The sequence below is a fragment of the Peromyscus maniculatus genome, chromosome 17, assembly GCF_049852395.1.
Source record: "Peromyscus maniculatus bairdii isolate BWxNUB_F1_BW_parent chromosome 17, HU_Pman_BW_mat_3.1, whole genome shotgun sequence".
NCBI classification, from domain to species: Eukaryota; Metazoa; Chordata; class Mammalia; order Rodentia; family Cricetidae; genus Peromyscus; species Peromyscus maniculatus.
Window position 1 is genome coordinate 3,446,453 of NC_134868.1, and position 3,902 is coordinate 3,450,354.

Here is a 3,902-nt window from a genome sequence, read left to right on the forward strand (position 1 = left end):
GAGCTGGGCGGGGGCTGGTGGAGAACAGCCCCTTCTGGGTCCTAGTCCAGGAGTGGGCTACAGGTCCGAGGGCCCAGCCGCTCTCATGTACTTGAGAATCTGGGTTTAATAACAATCTTTTGTCTCCATGCTGTGTGAGGTTCTCTTCCATCTCCCATGCTGATGGGTGGGGCTCCTAAGACCTGCCCTGGAGCTAAAACCTGATCAAGGTTTGGTTCTAAGAGCGGAATGGAATGTCACTGCCTATGGTTGCTAAGCTATTGCATCTATGTTATAAGGCTAACCAACAGTTTCTTGTCTGTGGTACAGTGCTGACGCAAATCTATTCTTGTAATGGTATATGCATGTATTTCTGTTCTTGTTTAAAATATTGTAGCTTTATAATATATTCTAAACAACTGAAGGAAATAACAAGAAAGACTTTGGTAAGAGTTTCTGTGTTTAAAAAAGAAAGAAAAATTTGTCTGAAATAAATGTCTGGATGGACTGAGGGTCCATGGGAGGTTATAGAAGGTCAGAAGGGGTCTTACAGAAAGTTATAGAAGGTCACAGGGACTCTTATAGAAGGTTATAGAAGGTTAGAAGGGGTCTTATGGAAGGTTATAGAAGGTCACAGGGGCTCTTATGGAAGGTTGTAGAAGATCAGAGGGAATGTGAACTATGTTCATTGTGGTTTCTTATACCTGCAAATACTGAATTTAAAAGTTAATTCTGGTTGGTTTTCATTTTAAAATTAACTCATGATTCTGCAAACTGTTATGTTAAAAAGGAAAATATAGCTGGGCGGTGGTGGTGCATGCCTTTAATCCCAGCACTCAGGAGGCAGAGGCAGGCAGATCTCTGTGAGTTCCAGGCCAGCCTGGTCTACAGAGTGAGATCCAGGACAGGTGCAAAGATACACACACAAAAAAACCCTGTCTCAAAAAACCAAACAAAAAAAGGGAAATATATATGTGTGTGTATATATATATATATGTGTGTGTGTGTGTGTGTGTGTGTGTGTGTGTGTGTGTGTGTGTGTGTGTGGACATATGTGTGACTTGGGTTTAACTGTATATATGAATGTAAGCTAGCTTTAACTATATGTATATGTATGTAACTTGGATCCAACTGTGCATATGTGTGCAAGTATTATTATTTAGAAAAACATGCTTTAAACAGCAACCACGTGGCTTTCCTCCATCTTGGCTGGTGACCTCATAGGCAGCCACGTGGCTGGCAGCCATCTTTTACTAAGGTTATAAAGATCTATTCAGGTTAACAAAAGCTAACTTAGAAATTTACACCTAAGTACTTACATCTTTACTAAGTATTCAAGAGCAAGCTTCTAGAGAATTTAAATAGATGGCTGCATGTGTTTAACAAATAAGGTATTTGATAAAGCTGCCCCTCAGTGCTTGCTCTGGCAGCTAAACTTTGTGATTTAAGATTTACCCATGTAATAAGATGATAATGGTTTTAAAGACATGAAGGGATCATAGGGAAGAGCTGAGGTTTGCAGATGTATGGCAGGACTAGAGTTCCAAAGAGAGTCCAGCTGCAATGGTGGACCTTAGCAGTTTTGGAAATGACAATGCCAGGTGATGATCACTGGAAGCACCAGTCATAATGAAATGGAACAAGCTATATATCCAAGCCTCTAAGTAAAAGAGCCAAAGGGATTGTGAATAAATCCAAGATATTGAACTTTGGGATTGTTTGCACTATGGAGCTTGGTTTTACTTTATACAGATTATGGTGATGTTATGTCTTCTCCCTCTTAAAATAAAAGAAGGTATTTTATATTGCAGAAAGACATTTGAGAGATCTTAACCTTTTTAAGGACAGTTTTTAAAATATTTAAATTTATAAAACTATGGGACATTTTCAGCTTATAAAATGCTTTATATTTTTTTATTATTTGGACTTTTAAAAAAGGCTAAATTAGAGTCACAGCCACAAGCACCAAATACCAACCAAAAGCTGAGGTGTTCATTTCTTGTGATACACCAACACAATGACCTAAGTAGTCTGGCAAAGGGCTTTGAACAGCTTCTGACTCTATGAGTCTCGACACTTTGGAGGTTAAAAAACCTTTTTACAGGGGTAGCCTAGGACCAACTGTATGTCAGATGTTTACACTGAGATTCAACAATGGAAAAACTGCAGTTATAAAACAGCACTAAAAAAGTTGAGAACCTGCTTTTTCAGGTCTTGGTTCCAAGATGACCAAAAAAAGAAGAAACGATTTTCATGCCAAAAAGGGTCGCGATCATGTGCAGCCAATTCATTGTATAAACTGCGCCCGGTGCATGCCCAAAGACAAGGTCATTAAGAAGTTCGTCATTCGGAACACTGTAGAGACCGCTTATGTCAGGGACACATCCGAAGCAAGTGTCTTCAACGTTTATGTGCTTCCCAAACTCCATGTGAAGCTGCATTACTGTGTGAGCTGTGCTATTCATAGCAAGGTAGTCAGGAATCGATCCCGTGAAGCCTGCAAGGACTGAACACCCCCACCACGATTCAGACCTGCTGGTGCTGCACCAGGACCTCCACCAAAGCCCATGTGAAGAGGTGGCTTAAAATACCTCTGACCTCATCTGAACTCTGTAGCATGGGAACTCATGCACAACCCCCCACAAACTGGCATCCGCATAATTAAAAATAAATAAAAATATTTCAAAAAAAGAAGTAGCAAAGCGAGAGAGAGAGAGAGAGAGAGAGAGAGAGAGAGAGAGAGAGAGAGAGAGAGAGAGATGGCTTAATAAAGACAGAAGAAAAAACACCTTGGAAAAATAAAATGTGACTTACACTTTTATGTGGCATTTGAATGTGTCTAAAATAATGTTGAGAACCAGTGAGGCTTAAGAATGTTGTCTAGAGACCTACTGGGTCTTCATGAAAACTCTACCCTTCTGATGCCAATGGGGAGTGAGAGCCCAATATGGCCAGCTTTGGCAAGCATTAATGTAAGCCTAGGAACTGTAGCCATGAGATTGGATTCTCCAGAAGAACTGCCAGCTAAAGTCGTGCTGTGATCAAGAAAAATGGGCCTTGGAGGTTCATGTTCCTGGAGTTGTATCCATGCTAGTGGATGCCCACATGCTCCAGAAGAGAATTTGACATTGCTGCTGCCATTGTTGCTGTTATAGCAGTGGCGGCCACCACTGTTACTGTTTCTGGGATTACCATTTCATAATTGCTTACTACAGCTAGCACAGTGGAGACCCTGGCAGCAAAAGTAGCTACCACAGTTAGTTAATCTTTCATTCTATTGGGCATGATAAATTTAATCCAATAGTTATATACATTTCCATCAGCTTTGAAAACTATAAATTTATAAACTCAAAAAAAAAGAATGTTGTCTATTCTCCTTGCCTTTGCTAAATTTGTTAAGTTCAAGCTATTTAGATAAACTGAATCATATATATGTTTTATATTGATATTTTGTTTTGGTTTCTTTACTGAACCTGTATTTGATACCAGAAGAGTTTCAATTTAAAATCATTGTTTTAAAGGCTACTTATCATAGACTGTTAGAGAACATTAAATAGTCAGTCATAAATAATCAATTTCTTTGATTAAAGTCATGTTAAGTACTGATGTAATTAATTACAGGGATAAGCTTTGCTCAGGCCCTTGCATATGTTTTCAGGGTTGAGCTTAAAATAAGTAACTAGAAACAAAGTTTGTCTATGTAGACATACCTGGACAGCCCTCATACTTCAGAGATCTGCAGAATATGGCATTTAAATGTTTTAAAAGCAGGCCAGGCAGTGGTGGCACACTCCTTTAATCCCAGCACTTGGGAGGCAGAGCCAGGCGGATCTCTGTGAGTTTGAGGCCAGCCTGGGCTACCAAGTGAGTTCCAGGAAAGGCGCAAAGTTACACAGAGAAACCCTGTCTCGAAAAAATAAAAA

The 3,902-nt window shown here is 39.7% G+C and overlaps 1 pseudogene; it reads left to right on the forward strand.

Moving 5' to 3' along the window:
- The first annotated feature begins 2,204 nt into the window (after nucleotides 1-2,204).
- On the forward strand, nucleotides 2,205-2,538 carry LOC102921989 (putative ribosomal protein eS26-like pseudogene; annotated as a pseudogene).
- Nucleotides 2,539-3,902: the final 1,364 nt, after the last annotated feature.